We start from the raw sequence: 18530 nt of genomic DNA, 5'->3' as shown, positions 1-18530 counted from the left end.
GAATGTCACTTTCTGAGAGGCCCAGGAGCCCCAGGTTATCTTGGGACCTCAAGAGGTGAGGAACTCACCCAGCTCATAGGTATTTGATGGCTGAGATCAGCTTTAAAAAAAGTCTAATCTGAGATTCTTCTATGGAACAAAGTTCTATCAAAGACAATTTAAAAAGCCTATGTGAAAAATCATTATTCTTGCTGTAGTTTATACAGATAATCTGGCCAAGTATAATAAAGCAAATCAGTCAAATGATGATTTGCCTTTAGTAAAAAGACAAATGTGGAAACTGGAGAGGGAAAAATTATGTTTCAAAAACTATAGTACACCTGTTAGATTCTAGTCTTGCCTCATGTTTTTCAATTTTTATTACTTTCTACAGTCTGGATTGAATTCTAATTTTTCCTGGCTACAAGTCTCCAAGATAATGTTTTAAATTTTTTTTTTCTTCCTTTTCCTTATTTTCCCCATTTTTCTAATTTGAAATCACTGAAAACTAAGCTATGCTTTTTAAAAGCCCTGCAAACTGAAACTAAACAGCTTAAACTTTGGAAGAAAATAACAGCGACCTTTTGCATACATAAGCCACTTTTACACTTGCCTATTGATGGATGGACTTCAGAGTAATGTGGCCTATATTGATTTTCCAGGATTATTATTTTGTTTATTGTTGTTTTTCTTCCTTCCTCCCCCTATTTTCTCTTCATAGGACATGAGACTTTACAACCTGCTAAAAATGAGCTTTCTTTATTATTTTTTTTTTTTTTGCCAATCAGTTTGAGCTTATGAGGTTGCTCAGGTTAGCCTTGAACTGATGACCTCGCCTTCGCGAGCGCCATGACCTCCGGCGGGAGCCACTTTGGACCCCAAAATGAGCTTTCCTAATAACTTGGGACCCCACCCATCTAGGAATAAACTGTCCTAACCATGAGAGATCAGATGAAACCTGAGACCAGAGACTGATTTTCTTCTAAAATGCTTTCTCCAAAAGATTTTAAGGAGAAAAGAGGAGAAATATGAAAGAAAAATAAATCCTGGGGCCCCCAATCTCTGAGCTGAAGGGTAAAGTCAAGCTGGGAACTGCTTAGGGCAAACCTGCCTCCCATTCTATTCCAAGTCCTTCCTCTGCTCACTGAGTTAAATGCATACCTCATTGCCTCTATTGGAAAGGCTAATCAGAATCTCAAAAGAATGCAACTGTTTGTCTCTCAGCTACTTGTGACCTGGAAGCCCCCTCCCTGCTTTGAGTTGTCCCGCCTTTCTGAATGGAACCAGTGTACACTAAAATGTATAAAACCTAGCAGTGCCCTGACCACCTTGGACACATATAGTCAGGACCTCCCAAGGCTTGTCATGGGCTCGTGTCCTCAACCTTGGCAAAATAAACTTTCTAAATTATAATTATTAAGTAGCTGTCTCAGATATTCTGGCTTCCCAACTCTGTTGGGTGCTTTCTTTTTTTTTGTTGTGCAGAAGCTTTATAGTTTGATATAGTCCCACTTGTTTATTTTTGCAAATGTTGCCTCTGCTTTTGGGGTCATATCGAAAAAATCATTGCCCAGACCAATATTATGTAGCTTCCCCTCTATGTTTTCTTTTAGTAGTCTTAGAGTTTTAGGTCTTATGTTTAAGTCTTTAAGAATCCTTTATGAATTGATTTTTTATATGGTGTGAGGTGACGGTCTAATTTCATTCTTCTGCATATCAATCTCTAGTTTTACTGTTACCATTTATTGAGGAGATTGTCCTTTCTATTTTTTAAAATTTATTTAGTTTACTTTAGGTGCATACTATATCTGGCATTTCTCCCCATGTTATCTCTCCCCACCCTCCCCTCCCTCCCCACCTCCTATTGTCTCTCCCCTACACCCCCAAACTGTCCCCTGTGTGTGATGCTCCTCTCTCTGAGTCCACATATTCTCGTTGTTCAACACCCACCTATAAGCGAGAACATACGGTGCTTGGCTTTCTGTCCTTGGGTCAGTTTGCTGAGAATGATGGTTTCCAGATTCATCCAAGTCCCTACAAAGGACGCAAATTCATCGTTTTTTATGGCTAGGTAGTATTCCTTGGTGTATATGTACCACATTTTCTTTGTCCAGTCTATCATTGATGGGCATTTGGGTTGGTTCCAGGTCTTTGCTATTGTACACAGGGCTGCAATGAACATACGTGTGCATGTGTCTTATAGTAGAATGATTTATAGTTCTTTGGGTATATACCCAATAGGGGATTGCTGGGTCAAATGGAATTTCTATTTCTAGATCCTTGAGAAATCACCACACTGTCTTCCACAATGGCTGAACTAATTTACACTCCCACCAACTGTGTAAGAGTGTTCCTATTTCTCCACATCCTCTCCAGCATCTGTTGTCTCCTGATTTTTTAATGAGATGATATCTCAGTGTGGTTTTGATTTGCATTTCTCTAATGACCAGTGATGATGAGCATTTTTTCCTATGTTTGTTGGCCTCATATATATGTCCTCTTTTGAAAAGTGTCTGTTCATATCCTTTGCCCACTTTTGAATGGGGTTGTTTTTTTCTTGTTTATCTGTTTTAGTTCTTTATAGACTGTCCTTTCTTTATTGTGTTTTTTTTGAATCTTTGTTGAAATGCTGTTCTGATTATTATAACTTTAAAAATTCAAGGGCTGGGCGCGGTGGCTCATGCCTGTAATCTCAGCACTTTGGGAGGCCAAGGCGGGTGGATCATGAGGTCAAGAGATCGAGACCATCCTGGTCAACAAGGTGAAACCCCGTCTCTATTAAAAATACAAAAAATTAGCTGGGCATGGTGGTGCGTGCCTGTAATCCCAGCTACTCAGGAGGCTGAGGCAGGAGAATTGCCTGAACCCAGGAGACAGAGGTTGCGGTGAGCTGAGATCGCGCCATTGTACTCCAACCTGGGTAACAAGAGCAAAACTCCATCTCAAAAAAAAAAAAAAATTCAAAACAGGCCAGGTGCAGTGGCTCATACCTGTAATCCCAGCACTTTGGGAGGCTGAGATGGGCATTTCATGAGGTCAGGAAATCGAGACCATCCTGGCCAACATAGTGAAACCCTGTCTCTACTAAAAATACAAAAGATTAGCTGGGTATGGTGGCACACACTTGTAATCCCAGCTATTAGGGAGGCTGAGGCAGGAGAATCACTTTAACCCAGGAGGTGGAGGTTGCAGTGAGCTGAGATCATGCCACTGCACTTCAGCCTGGTGACAGAGCAAGACTATGTCTCAAAAAAAATTAATTAAAAAAATTGAAAAAAAATCTACTGGGTTTACTATAACTTTTTAGTAGATTTTAAAATCAGATGGTGAGATACCTTTAACTTTATTCTTTTTGCTCAAGATTGCTTTGGATATTCAATGATTTTTGTGGTTCTATGTGTATTTTAGGATTTTTTTCTAGTTTTGTGAAAAAGTTCATGGAATTTTGACAGGAATTGCACTGAATCTGTAGATCACTTATTTTAACAATACTAATTCTTTCAAGCCATGAACATAAGTATCTTTCCATTTGTTTGTCTTTAATTCTTTTACCAGTGTTTTAATTTTTTTTTTTTAATTTTTTATTGCATTTTAGGTTTTGGGGTACATGTGAAGAACATGCAAGACAGTTGCATAGGTACACACATGGCAATGTGTTTTGCTTCCTTTTTCCCCTTCACCCACATTTGGCATTTCTCCCCAGGCTATCCCTCCCCAACTCCCCCTCACACTGGCCCTCCCTTTTCCCCCCCAATAAACCCCAGTGTTTAGTACTCCCCTCCCTGTGTCCATGTGTTCTCATTTTTCATCACCCGCCTATGAGTGAGAATATGCGGTGTTTCATTTTCTGTTCTTGTGTCAGTTTGCTGAGAATTATGTTCTCCAGATTCATCCATGTCCCTACAAATGACACAAACTCATCATTTCTGATTGCTGCATAATAGTCCATGGTGTATATGTGCCACATTTTTCCAATCCAGTCTATCATCAATGGGCATTTGGGTTGATTCCAGGTCTTTGCTATTGTAAACAGTGCTGCAATGAACATTCGTGTGCATGTGTCCTTATAGTAGAACGATTTATAGTCCTTTGGATATATACCCAGTAATGGGATTGCTGGGTCAAATGGAATTTCTATTTCTAAGGCCTTGAGGAATCGCCACACTGTCTTCCACAATGGTTGAACTAATTTATACTCCCACCAACAGTGTAAAAGTGTTCCTTTTTCTCCACAGTCTCTCCAGCATCTGTTGTCTCCAGATTTTTTAATGATCGCCATTCTAACTGGCGTGAGATGGTATCTCAATATGGTTTTGATTTGCATCTCTCTGATGACCAGTGATGATGAGCATTTTTTCATATGATTGTTGGCCTCATGTATGTCTTCTTTCTTAAAGTGTCTGTTCATATCCTTTGCCCACTTTTGAATGGGCTTGTTTGTTTTTTTCCTGTAAATCTGTTTGAGTTCTTTGTAAATTCTGGATATCAGCCCTTTGTCAGATGGGTAAACTGCAAAAATTTTTTCCCATTCTGTTGGTTGCCAATTCACTCTAGTGATGGTTTCTTTTGCCGTGGAGAAGCTGTGGAGTTTGATTAGGTCCCATTTGTCTATTTTGGCTTTTGTTGCCAATGCTTTTGGTGTTTTGTTCATGAAGTCCTTGCCTACTCCTATGTCCTGGATGGTTTTGCCTAGATTTTCTGCTAGGGTTTTTATGGTGCCAGGTCTTATGTTTAAGTCTTTAATCCATCTGGAGTTAATTTTAGTGTAAGGTGTCAGGAAGGGGTCCAGTTTCTGCTTTCTGCACATGACTAGCCAGTTTTCCCAACACCATTTGTTAAACAAGGAATCGTTTCCCCATTGCTTGTTTTTGTCAGGTTTATCAAAGATTGTATGGTTGTAGATATGTTGTGTTGCCTCCGATGCCTCTGTTTTGTTCCATTGGTCTATATCTCTGTTTTGGTACCAGTACCATGCTGTTTTGATTACTGTAGCCTTGTAGTATAGTATCAAATCCGGTAGTGTGATGCCCCCTGCTGTGTTCTTTTTGCTTAGAATTGACTTGGCTATGTGGGCTCTCTTTTGGTTCCATATGAAGTTCATGGTGGTTTTTTCCAGTTCTGTGAAGAAAGTCAATGGTAGCTTGATGGGGATAGCGTTGATTCTGTAAATTACTTTTGGTAGTATGGCCATTTTCACGATATTAATTCTTCCTAACCATGAACATGGAATGTTTCTCCATCTGTTTGTGTTCTCTCTGATTTCGTTGAGCAGTGGTTTGTAGTTCTCCTTGAAGAGGTCCCTTACGTTCCTTGTGAGTTGTATTCCAAGGTATTTTACTCTTTTTGTAGCAATTGTGAATGGCAGTTCGTTCTTGATTTGGTTCTCTTTAAGACTGTTATTGGTGTAGAGGAAGGCTTGTGATTTTTGCACATTGATTTTATATCCTGAGACTTTGCTGAAGTTGCTTATGAGTTTCAGGAGTTTTTGGGCTGAGACGATGGGGTCCTCTAGGTATACTATCATGTCGTCTGCAAATAGAGACAATTTGGCTTCCACCTTTCCTATTTGAATACCCTTTATTTCTTTTTCTTGCCTGATTGCTATGGCTAGAACTTCCAGTACTATATTGAATAGGAGTGGTGAAAGAGGGCATCCTTGTCTAGTGCCGGATTTCAAAGGGAATGTTTCTAATTTTTGCCCATTCAGTATGATATTGGCTGTTGGTTTGTCATAAATAGCTTTTATTACTTTGAGATACGTTCCATCGATACTGAGTTTGTTGAGGGTTTTTAGCATAAAAGACTGTTGAATTTTGTCAAATGCCTTCTCTGCGTCAATTGAGATAATCATGTGGTTTTTGTTTTTGGTTCTGTCTATGTGGTGAATGACGTTTATAGACTTGCGTATGTTGAACCAGCCTTGCATCCCCGGGATGAATCCTACTTGATCATGATGAATAAGTTTTTTGATTTGCTGTTGCAATCGGCTTACCAATATTTTATTGAAGATTTTTGCATCTATGTTCATCATGGATATTGGCCTGAAGTTTTCTTTTCTTGTTGTGTCTCTGCCGGGTTTTGGTATCAGGATGATATTGGTCTCATAAAATGAGAAGTATTCCCTCTTTTTGGATTATTTGGAAGAGTTTCAGAAGGAATGGTACCAGCTCCTCTTTGTGTGTCTGGTAGAATTCGGCTGTCAACCCATCTGGACCTGGGCTTTTTTTGTGTGGTAGGCTCTTAATTGCTGCCTCGACTTCTGCCCTTGTTATTGGTCTATTCATAGTTACAGCTTCCCCCTGGTTTAGGCTTGGGAGGACACAGGAGTCCAGGAATTTATCCATTTCTTCCAGGTTTACTAGTTTATGTGCATAGAGTTGTTTGTAATATTCTCTGATGATGGTTTGAATTTCTGTGAAATCTGTGGTGATTTCCCCTTTATCATTTTTTATTGCATCTATTTGGTTGTTCTCTCTTTTCTTTTTAATCAATCTGGCTAGTGGTCTATTTTGTTGATCTTTTCAAAAAACCAGCTCTTGGATTTATTGATTTTTTTGAAGGGTTTTTCATGTCTCAATCTCCTTCAGTTCAGCTCTGATCTTAGTTATTTCTTGTCTTCTGCTGGGTTTTGAGTTTTTTTGATCTTGCTCCTCTAGCTCTTTCAATTTTGACGATAGGGTGTCAATTTTGGATCTCTCCATTCTTCTCATATGGGCACTTATTGCTATATACTTTCCTCTAGAGACTGCTTTAAATGTGTCCCAGAGATTCTGGCATGTTGTGTCTTCGTTCTCATTGGTTTCGAAGAACGTCTTTATTTCTGACTTCATTTCATTGTTTATCCAGTCAACATTCAAGAGCCAGTTGTTCAGTTTCCATGAAGCTGTGCGGTTCTGGGTTGGTTTCTGAATTCTGAGTTCTAACTTGATTGCACTATGGTCTGAGAGGCTGTTTGTTATGATTTCAGTTGTTTTGCATTTGCTGAGCAGTGCTTTACTTCCGATTATGTGGTCAATTTTAGAGTAGGTGTGATGTGGTGCTGAGAAGAATGTATATTCTGTGGATTTGGGGTGGAGAGTTCTGTAAATGTCTATCAGGTTTGCTTGTTCCAGGTCTGAGTTCAAGCCCTGGATATCCTTGTTGATTTTCTGTCTGGTTGATCTGTCTAATATTGACAGTGGAGTGTTAAAGTCTCCCACTATTATTGTGTGGGACTCTAAATCTCTTTGTAAGTCATTAAGAACTTGCCTTATGTATCTGGGTGCTCCTGTATTGGGTCCATATATGTTTAGGATCGTTAGCTCTTCTTGTTGTATTGATCCTTTTACCTTTTACCATATGTAATGGCCTTCTTTGTCTCTTTTGATCTTTGTTGCTTTAAAGTCTATTTTATGAGAGATGAGAATTGCAACTCCTGCTTTTTTTTGCTCTCCATTTGCTTGGTAAATCTTCCTCCATCCCTTTATTTTGAGCCTTTGTGTATCCTTGCATGTGAGATGGGTTTCCTGGATACAGCACACTGATGGGTTTTGGATTTTTATCCAATTTGCCAGTCTGTGTCTTTTGATTGGTGCATTTAGTCCATTTACATTTAGGGTTAATATTGTTATGTGTGAATTTGATACTGCCATTTTGATGCTAGCTGGCTGTTTTGCCCATTAGTTGTTGTAGATTCTTCATTGTGTTGATGCTCTTTAGCATTTAGTGTGATTTTGGAATGGCTGGTACTGGTTGTTCCTTTCTATGTGTAGTGCCTCTTTCAGGAGCTCTTGTAAAGCAGGCTGGTGGTGACAAAATCTCTGAGTCCTTGCTTGTTTGCAAAGGATTTTATTTTTCCTTCACTTATGAAGCTCCGTTTGGCTGGATATGAAATTCTGGGTTGAAAGTTCTTTTCTTTAAGGATGTTGAATATTGGCCCCCACTCTCTTCTGGCTTGTAGTGTTTCTGCCAAGAGATCTGCTGTGAATCTGATGGGCTTCCCTTTGTGGGTGACCCGACCTTTTTCTCTGGCTGCCCTTAGTATTTTCTCCTTTATTTCAACCTTGTTGAATCTGATGATTATGTGCCTTGGGGTTGCTCTTCTTGCAGAATATCTTTGTGGTGTTCTCTATATTTCCTGCATTTGAGTGTTGGCCTGTCTTGCTAGGTGGGGGAAATTTTCCTGGATAATGTCCTGAAGAATATTTTCCAGCTTGGATTCATTCTCTTCGTCACATTCTGGTAGGCCTATCAAACGTAGGTTAGGTCTCTTCACATAGTCCCACATTTCTTGGAGACTTTGTTCATTCCTTTTTGTGCTTTTTTCTCTGATCTTGGTTTCTCATTTTATTTCATTGAGTTGATCTTCGACTTCTGATATTCTTTCTTCTGCTTGGTCAATTCGGCTGTTGAAACTTGTGCATGCTTCACGAAGTTCTCGTATTGTGTTTTTCAGCTCCTTTAATTCATTCATATTCCTCTCTAAGTTATCCATTTTTGTTATCATCTCCTCGAATCTTTTTTCATATCTTTTTTCAAGGTTCTTAGTTTCTTTGCATTGATTTAAAACATGTTCTTTTAGCTCACAAAAGTTTCTCATTATCCACCTTCTGAAGTCTAATTCCGTCATTTCGTCACAGTCATTCTCCGTCCAGCTTTGTTCCCTTGCTGGTGAGGAGTTTTGGTCCTTTCTAGGAGGCGAGGTGTTCTGGTTTCAGGTGTTTTCCTCCTTTTTGTGCTGGTTTCTTCCCATCTTTGTGGATTTATCCACCTGTCGTCTGTGTAGTTGCTGACTTTTCGGTTGGGTCTCTGAGTGGACACCCAGATTGTTGATGATGATGTGTTTCTGTTACTTGGTTTTCCTTCTTCCAGTCTAGCCCCTTCGTTGTATGACTGCTGAGGTCCACTTTAGGCCCTGCTTGTCTGGGGTGCACCTATAGCAGCTGCGGAACAGTGAAGGATGCTACCAGTTTCTTTTTCTGCTATCTTTGTCCCAGGATGATGCCTGCCAAATGTCAGTCTTTTGGATATAGAGGGGTCAGGGAGCTGCTTGATGAGACAGTCTGTACTTTATAGGAGCTCAATTGCTGAGCTGTGAGCTCTGTTGTTCATTCAGGGCTGTTAGGCTGCTATGTTTAATTCTGCTGCAACAGAACTCATAGAAAAACCCTTTTTTTCTCAGATGCTCTGTCTGAGGGGGTTGGGGCTTTATTTTTGGATGTCCATTGAGGTGTCCTGCCCAGCTAGGTGGCAGTCTAGTCACTATTTGCCTGCGGAGGCTCTGCCCTGCTGGTGTGAGGTCTGCCCTGTTGCTGCAGGCTCTGCCCTTCTGCTCTGGTCTCCGCCCTGCTGCAGATTTTTTACCTCTTGAGTTAAATTTATTCCTAAGGATTTTGTGTGTGTGTGTGTGTGTGTGTGTGTGTGTGTTTGTAGCTATTGTAACTGGGATTGTTTTCTTGATTTCTTTTTCAGGTAATTTTTGTTAGTGTTTAGAAACACTACCAATTTTCATATATTGATTTTGTATGTTGCAATTTTACAGAATTTATTTATTCTATCAGTTTTTGGGTAGACTTCTTAGGGTTTTCTTCATAGAAGATCATGTTGTCTGCAAATTTAACTTTTTAACTCTTAAATTTAACAATTTTACTTTTTCCTTTCTGATTTGAATGGTTTTTACATCTTTCTCTTGCCTGATTGCTCTGGCTAGGACTTCTAGTACTATATTTAATAGAACTGGTGAGAGTGGGCATCCTTGTCTTATTCCTGATCTTAGAGGAAAAGATTTCAACTCTTTGCCACTGAGGATGATGTTAGCTATGGGTTTGTGTATGTGGGCTTTATTGTGTTAAGGTAAGTTTCTTCTACATGTAATTTGTTGAAAATTTTTAGGATGAAAGTATGTTAAATTTTGTCAAATGTCTTTTCTGTATCTATTGAGATGATCATACAGCTTTTGTCCCTCATTCTGTTAATTTGATGCATCATACTTATTGATTTGTATACGTTGAACCATCCTTGCATCCCAGGGATATATCCCAGTTGATCATGGTGACTGATCCTTCCAATGTGTTGCTGAATTGTTTGCCATTTATTAACGAATTTTGCATCTATGTTTATCAGGGTATTGGCTTCTAATTTTCTTTTCTGTAATATCCTAGTTGACCTTGGTATCAAGGTAATAATGGCCTTGTAAAAGGAGTTTGGAAGTACACCCTCCTTTTCAATATTTTGGGATAGTTTGAAGAGAATTAGTATTAGGGTTCTTTAAATGTTTGGTAGAATTCAGCATGGAAACCATCAGGTCTCAATGGAAAAGTCTCAAATGTGAGACTTTATATTACTGATTCAATCTCTTTACTCATTAGTAATCTGTTCAGATTTTTAATTTATTCATGATTTAGTGTTGGTACATTGTATGTGTCTGGAAATTTATTCATTTCTTTTAGGTTACCTAATTTGTTGGGCTATACATGTTTATAATAGTCTCTTTTAATCCTTTGTATTTCTGTGATTGAGTTGTAATGTCTCCTTTTTCATTTATTGTTTTATTTTAGGTCTTTTTTCTTACTGTAGCTAAAGTTTTGTCAATTTTATTCCTCTTTAAAAAAGACCACTCTTTGTTTTGTTGATCTTTTCTATTTTCTTCTAGTGTCTATTTCACTTATTTCAGCTCTGATCTTTATCTTAATTTTCTTCCTTTTACTGTCTTTGCGCTTAGTTTGTTCTTTTTCCAGTCCTTTGAGGTGTAATGTTTGGTTGTTTATTTGGGATCCTTCTTTATCTTTTCTGATACAGGCATTTGTTTCTCTTAGGATTGCTTTTGGTATGTTGTACTTCTATTTTTTTGGTCTTCTATTAAAACCATTTTCCTTTTAATTTCTTTTTTGACCCCTTGTTCAGGGACATGTTGTTTCATTTCCACATATTTGTGAATTTCTTGAAATTTCTTCTGTTACTAACTTCTAGTTTTTTACCATTGGGGTCTGAAATGGTTTCAGTCTTCATAAATTTGTTAAGGTTTGTTCTGTGGTCTAACATACTGCTATATCATAGAGAATTTTCTATGTGTGTGCTTTTGAGAAGAATGTATATTCTGCTGTTGTTGAATGAAATGTCCTATTTAGGTTGGTGCAAAAGTAATTGTGGTTTTTGCCATTAATGCAAATACTTTTGCACAAACCTAAAGTATGTGTCTGTTAGGGTCATTTGATCTAAAGTATAGTTCAAGTCAATGTTTCCTTATTGATTTTCTGTCTGGATGATTTGTCAATTGTTTGTTGACAAGGTGTAGTGTTGGAATTCTCTATTATTATATTGCAATCTATTTCTCTCTTCAGCTCTATTAATATTTGCTTTATATATTAAAGTGGTCCGATGTTGGATGCATATGTATTTATAATTGTTATATCTTCTTGATATATCAATCCCTTTATATCATTATGTAATGACATTCTTTGTCTCAATTTACAGTTTTTGGCTTAAGTTCTATTTTATCTGTTATAAGTATAGTTACTTACAGTAAATAAGTAGCTACTACTTATAGTATATAAAACCTGCTCTCTTTTGGTTTTCATTTGCATAAATGTCTTTTTCCATCCACTCACTTTCAATCTGTGTGTCTTTTTAAGTTAAGTGAGTCTCTTGTAGGTAGCAGCATATAGTTGGGTCTTTTAAAAAAAAATCCATAGAGCATTCTGTTTTTTGATTGGATATTTTAATGTTTACATTCAAGATGATTGTTGATAGGTAAGGACTTACTACTGCCATTTTGTTAATTAATTTATGGCTGCTTTATGGAGTTTTTGTTTCTTTCTTCCTCTCTTGCTGCCCTCCTTTGTGATTTAATAATTTTATGTAGTGTAGTGTAGGCTTTTATTTTTCTTTCTTTTTTTGTGCATCTACTATAGGTTTTTGCTTTGTATAAAACCTTTTATGATAGGCTGTTTTAAGCAAATAAAGACTTTGCATACAACTACTCTATATTTCACTTCCCCACATTTTATGTCATTGATGTCACAATTTTCATCTTTTAATATTGTATATCCTTTAGCAAATTAATATAACAATATTTTAAAACAATTTTGTCTTTTAACCTTAATACTAACAAAATAAGTAATTTAGATACCACCATTACAACGTTAGAGTATTCTGAATTTGACTGTGTACTACATACTTTTACCAGTGAGGGTTATGCTTTTGTATGTTTCTGTGTTGTTAATTAGCATACTTTTGTTCAACTCAAAGGACTCCCTTTAGCATTTCTTGTAAGACAGGTCTGGTGGTGATAAACTCCCTCAGCTTTAATTTTCCTGGGAAAGACTTTATCTCTCTTTTATTGCTGAAGAATAACTTTTCTGGGTAAAGTAGTTTTGGTTGACAGGTTTTTTCCCCCTTGAGCACTTTTAATATATCCCACTTTCTCATGGTCTATAAGGTTTCTGCTGAGAAATCCACTGTTAGCCTTACTGGAATGTCTTCTTCTTCTTCTTTTTTTTTTTGAGGCAGTGTCTTGCTCTGTTGCTCAGGCTGGAGTGCAGTAGCATAATCCTGGCTCACTGCAACCTTTACCTCCCAGGTTCAAGTGATCCTCCTGCTTCAGCCCCCTAGTAGCTGGGATTACAGGCACATGCCACCATGCCCAGCTAAGTTTTATATATTTTTGAGTAGAGACAGGGTTTTGCCATGTTGGCCAGGCTGGTCTTGAACTACTGACCTCAGTTGATCCATCCACCTTGGCCTTCTAAAGTGCTGGGAATACAGGTGTGAGCTGCTGAGCCCGGCCAGAACCCCTTTACATGTATGTGATTTGTTTCTTTTCTCTTGCAGCTTTCAGAATCCTCTCTTTGTCTTTGGTTTTTGACAAACTGATTATGTCTCAGGAGTAGTCTTGTCTTGACTGAATCCGATTGGAGATCTTTAACCTTCTTGTACTTGGATATTTATATTGTTCCCCAGGTTTGGAAGATTTTCTGCTATTATTTCTTTAAATAAGTTTTCTTCCCCTTTGTTTCTCTCTTCTTAATCTTCTATAACTTGAACCTTTGCTCTTTGGGTACTGTCCCCTAACTCCCATAAGTTTTCATCATTCTTTTTCACTCTTTTCTTTTTTATCCTCTGACTGTATATTTTCAAATAATCTGTCTTCAAATTCACAGATTCTTTCTTCTGCTTGATCATTCTGTCACTGATGCTTTCTATTACATTTTAAAATTTCATTCATTGTATTCTTCAGTGCCAGAATTTCTGTTTGCTTTTTTTTTTTTAATTTCAGTCTTTCTGTTGCATTTCTCATTTTGGTTGCTTATTGTTCTTCTGATTTCACTGAATTACTTCTCTGTATTTTTTCTGAAGTTTGCTGAGCTTCCTTAAAATAATTATTTTGAACTTTGAATTACTTGTCAGTTTTTTTTCATTTCTCTGTGGTCAGCTTTGGGAGATTATTGTGTTCTTTTGATAGTAATGTATCCTCCTTGGTTTTACATGTTTCTTGTTGCTTTCATTGATGTCTGCACATTTGATGGAGCAGTCACCTCTTGCAGACTTTACAGACTAATTTCACTGTGGAAAGATCTTCCCCTACAGGGAGATAAAAGTGTACTTGCTGGTGGTGTGCAGTGGTTCAGTCACCAGTGAGAACACAGCTGTGTAGTCTATGTACAGCTGTTCTTATATTGACATATCTTTCTTTCCCTGGAATAAAAACTACTTGATCATACTATATGATTTTAATACATATTTATTTTTTTCATCTATCATAAGAAATGAAAACTGTTTATTTCTTTTTTGAAATAACTTAAGAAAGTTTTGATATTAAGGTGTGTTAGCATCATAAATTGAATTGAGGGAATTTCTGACTTTTTCTATGGCTTGGAATACTTTGACTAACATAAAAAATATCGTTATTTGAATGTAAGCTAGAACTAATTTGTAAAATCATTTCGGCCTAGAACACTTTTATAGGGATGCCATTATTTAGATATTTTAAGCATTAAAATTAATTTGAACCTCTGCTTCTGGTAAACTTGAAATCTAGGTAGTTTATCTCCTCTTCTGAAGACAGCCAGAAAAGCTAGATAAAAAAAATCTACTTGAAGGTATTAGGACATAATAAAATAGTGAAGAAATACTGGCCTGAATTTGGCAGAAGTGACAAACCATTTTGGGTTGCTTCTCCTCTCAGAAGAAACTGCCGATTCAGTGTGGGAGGTACTGAGAGGCTGAATGATGCTTTTTTGGAAAGTAATATGTCTTTTATATTCTGCTTTTGATATTTTCTCTTTTTCTTTAGTTTTCTGCAGTTCTACCATGCTATATCCACGTATGCATTTCTTTTACTTTTTCTGCTTGGGTTTTGAAAGTTTCTTAAATCTGTCCTTGATCTTTCAGCACTTTGAGTAAATTCTAGGGTGTTATTTCTTCCATTACAATTTGATTCCATTAACATGTATTGTTCAATGATTCTTTTGCCCCCTCACTTGTTTTTTTTCTTTACTTATGTAGAAGGTCTACATATGTCTCAGACTTTATTTTCTATTTCTTTTAGCAGCTTTTCTGGTTTTTCTCTTTTTTTTTGATCCTCATTATGCCCCAAATCCCCTATTCTTTTCTATTCTATTCTATTCTTCTTTTATTCTGGATTCTGTCCCTCAACCCATCTTTAGCTCAGTCTAACTCACTATTAAGCTCATCAATTAAGCTTATAATTTTAGTTATAAACTTAATAAAATAATAAACTATTATTTAATAAATTATTATCATTTAGTTATGGAATTTTTACTTGTTTTTTTGTCTTAGCCAGGGTTCCCTAGTGATTGGATTCCACTGAACTGTGTCCTTTACAAAAAGATACGTTGAAGCCCCAGCCCCCAGTGGCTCAGAATGTGAAGTTATTTGGAAATTGGATCTTTCAGAGGTAGTCTCTCAACATGAAGTTATTAGGGTGGACTGTAATTCCATATGATTGAGACCCTTCCTTATAAAAAGGGGAAATTTGGAAAGAGATGGACAGACACAGAGGGAAAACATGCAGGTGAGAACACCGTGTGAAGATGGAGGCAGGGATGGGAGGGGTGCGGCCAGAGGCTGAGGAATGTTGGGAGCCACCAGAGGCTGAGGAATGTTGGGAGCCACCAGAGGCTGAGGAATGTTGGGAGCCACCAGAGGCTGAGGAATGTTGGGGGCCACCAGAGGCTGAGGAATGTTGGGAGCCACCAGAGGCTGAGGAATGTTGGGAGCCACCAGAGGCTGAGGAAAGTTGGGAGCCACCAGAGGCTGAGGAATGTTGGGGGCCACCAGAGGCTGAGGAATGTTGGGAGCCACCAGAGGCTGAGGAATGTTGGGAGCCACCAGAGGCTGAGGAATGTTGGGAGCCACCAGAGGCTGAGGAATGTTGGGGGCCACCAGAGGCTGAGGAATGTTGGGAGCCACCAGAAGCTGGAAGAGGCAGGAAGAATTCTCCCAGAGGCTGCGAAGGGAGCACAGCCTGGTTGACTTCTTGATTTTGCACTTCAGCTTCCAGAACTGTGGGACAATGAATTCCTGCTGTGTGAAACCCCCAGCTGTGGTGCATCCTCAGGGCCTCCCTAGGCAACAGATCCCCTTGGAAGGCAGAGTGCCAGGTGAGGGCGGCGCTCCTGTGTCATTAGAGAGTGAAACCCAGGGGGCACAGTGAGGAAGAAGGGGAGGGGCACAGATGTGGCAGAGACAAGGCTGCAGGCAAGTGTGTCTGATGACTGCTTCTCAGAGTCATACCTTCTAAGGGGCTGGAAAACAGCCAGGCATGGTGGCTCACACCTGTTCTCCCAGCACTTTGGGAAGCCAAGGCGAGTGGATCACCTGAGTTCAGGAGCTCAAGACCAGCCTGACCAATATGGTGAAACCCCATCTCTACTAAAAAAATTACAAAAGTTAGCTAGGCGTAGTGGCAGGTGCCTATAATCCCAGCCACTCAGGAGGCTGAGGCAGAGAATCCCTTGAATCTGGGAGTTGGAGGTTGCAGTGAGCCAAGATCACGCCATTGTACTCCAGCCTAGACAACAGAGGGAGACCCTATCTCAAAGAAACCCAAAAAACCAAAAAAAAATAAATAAATAAAAATGAGAAGAGGCTGTAAAACGACAGACTCTCAGCACATTCTGTTTGGGAGGAGGAATGGGGAATAATTTATCTACCAGTCAGTGCTAAATCCCATTTATCAGGGGTTCACTCCACGGAGCAGGAACACCTCTTGTTAGTGGGTCGCACAGGCAAGGGTCCTGGGTGAGTCCTGGGGTGTTTCCCGCCTTGTTGGCAACAGGGAAGACCTGAGGTAGAGACAAGCGGCATCCACCGCAAGCTTGGGTGAAAGGTGCTGCCCACCTGCTGTGGAGTCAGGCGGTGCCCACACAGAACTGGTGACCACTGGGGTGGTGGAAGCGAAACAGATGGCTGCCGTGGACCGAGTGCTTGTCTTCCTCCAACATTCACGTGTTGAAGCCCTAACCCTCAGATGGGAGGTAATTAGGGTCAGATGAGGTCATGAAAGTCGAGCTGCCATGATAGGATTAGTGCCCTTTTAATACCAGAGCCCTGGCTCTCTGCCATGTGCAGACACGGGGCAAGAAGCTGGCCATCGGCAACCCCCAGGAAGGCCCTCACCAGGAACTAAATGTGCTGACATTCTGACTTTGGGTTTCTCAGCCTTCAGAACTGTGCAAATAAATCTGTTATGTGAGTCACCCAGCCTGTGGACTTCTGCTATGGAGGCCTGGGGCGGCCGACACACAGCCAGGCTCCAGGACAAGGAGAGCAAGAGAGTCTGCTCAGGTCTGAAGAGGTGCTGGATAGAACTTTCTCTTTCCCCTCCCCTTCCCTCTGCTCCCCTCCCTTCCCCTCCCCTCCCTTCCACTCCCCTCCCTTTCCTTCCCTCCCTTCCACTCCCCTCCCTTTCCTTCCCTCCCTTCCCCTCCCCTCCCTTCCCCTCCGCTCCCTTCCCCTTCCCTCCCTTTCCTTCCCCTCCCTTCTCCTCCCCTCCCTTTCCTTCCCTCTCTTTCTCTCTTTCCTTCTTTCTTTCTTGCTCTCTCTTTCTGTCTCTCTTTTCTTTCTTTCTCTCTCTCTCTTCTTTTTTTTCTTTTTAACAGTTTTCAGATCTCTGCCAAAATTCTCAGTCTTGTCTTTTCCCTCCATAAACAAAGAGTACATATTTATTTTGAGATCTGTGTATCACAATTTCATTATCTCGGTGCTCATGGACTACTCCGTTTTGTTTGCCCACACAGTTCCTCTTGTCTCCCTATATGCTTATTGTGTGATGGGCCATTCATTGGCGGTATTGTAGAAACACCTCAAAATGCAGAAGGCGGCCTCCCTCCAGGTGTGGGATAAGTTGGCTCTGCCAGGCACCAGGGGGCACCAGAACTCTATGGTTGCCTGAATCCAGTTTTAGGAAGTGTCATGATTGAAAGGCACACTTTACTTCCCCACCTCAACAAGGCTGGGTGCTTCTGGGGTGCCCTTACATTAACCCCTCTAGTCACCACGCCAAGCAAGAGAGGTCCCAGAACCTACCTTTGGTGGGCCCTGGGCTCCCACCTCTTTTCCTTATAGCTGATTTTCAGCAGAAATAAAGGAACTCAACAGCATTAGAACAATGTCTTTATAGAGGGCTGCAAGGAAAACAGCTGCTAGACTGGGATTTTCTATGAAAAGAAAATATTCTTTAAGACTAAAGACAAAGACATCTTCAGACAGATGTTTGGCATGAGAAGAGCCACGCTTACGAGAATACTTCCAGAACCAATGCAATTGGGTTTCACAAAAAAGAAAACACTCAAAGGTATTTTTCAGGTCAGAGGATGAACCCAGGTGAAGGGTTAGAGACACAGGAAGGCATGAGGAGCAACTGAAAGAGTCAATAGACGGGAAATCTAAATGAATATTCAGCTGGGTGTGGTGGCTCACACCTGTAATCCCTCTACTTTGGGAGGCTGAGGCAGGTGGATCAACTGAGGTCAGGAGTTTGAGATCAGCCCAACCAACATGGTGAAACCCTGTTTCTACTAAAAATACAAAATTAGGCAGGCATGGTGGTGCATGCCTGTCATCCCAGATACCTGGGAGACTGAGGCTGGAGAATTGCTTGAACCCGGGAGGTGGAGGTTGCAGTGAGCCAAGATTGTGTCATTGCATTCCAGCCTGGGCAACAAGAGTGAGACTCTGTCTCAGGAAAAAAAAAAAAAAATGATTGCGTATTCATAGCATAGGACAATGATGTCTTGTTGGGTTAAAAATATGAATAGGATGAAAATGTGTGGCAACTTGGCCTATAATTTGTGAGAGAATAGATGGAATTAAAATGTATGATTTTTTGCATTGCTCATAAAAGTATGATTTAATATTAGACTTTAATAAGTCCAGAGCATATTATAATCAATCTCCAAGGCAACTATTCAGAGAATAATACAAGACTGCATAACTTTCAAGCTCATAGAATAAAAAATGGAAAAATAATGCTGGGGCATTGGCTCACACCTGTAACTCCAGCACCTTGGGAGGTCAATACAGGAGGATTGCTTAAGGCTAGGAGTTCCACA

The sequence above is a fragment of the Callithrix jacchus genome, chromosome 8, assembly GCF_049354715.1.
Source record: "Callithrix jacchus isolate 240 chromosome 8, calJac240_pri, whole genome shotgun sequence".
In the NCBI taxonomy this organism is placed as follows: Eukaryota; Metazoa; Chordata; class Mammalia; order Primates; family Cebidae; genus Callithrix; species Callithrix jacchus.
The sequence above is the reverse complement of the archived record's forward strand: the minus strand, read 5'-3'. Positions refer to the sequence as shown.